The sequence below is a fragment of the Apaloderma vittatum genome, unplaced genomic scaffold (assembly GCF_000703405.1).
Source record: "Apaloderma vittatum isolate BGI_N311 unplaced genomic scaffold, ASM70340v1 scaffold15765, whole genome shotgun sequence".
In the NCBI taxonomy this organism is placed as follows: domain Eukaryota; kingdom Metazoa; phylum Chordata; class Aves; order Trogoniformes; family Trogonidae; genus Apaloderma; species Apaloderma vittatum.
The window spans coordinates 1-253 of NW_009718913.1; positions in this window are offsets into that span (position 1 = coordinate 1).

Sequence of the window (253 nt, forward strand, 5' to 3'; positions counted from 1 at the left end):
GGAGGGATGGGGGGAAAGTGTTCTGTTTTTTAAGATCTGCTTGGGTTTTCTTACTTCTCACTACTCCTCTCTGAATTGTTCTCTTAATGAATGTAATTAATTTCCCCCAAATTGAGTCTGTTTTGCCCAGGGCAGTAAATGAAAGTGATCTCCCTGTCCTTATGTCAAACCTTAAGCCCTTTGAAATATTTTCTCCCCCGGTATAGTGGAGAAGGGGGAGTGAGAGAGCGGCTGGGGGGGGACCTGGCTGCTG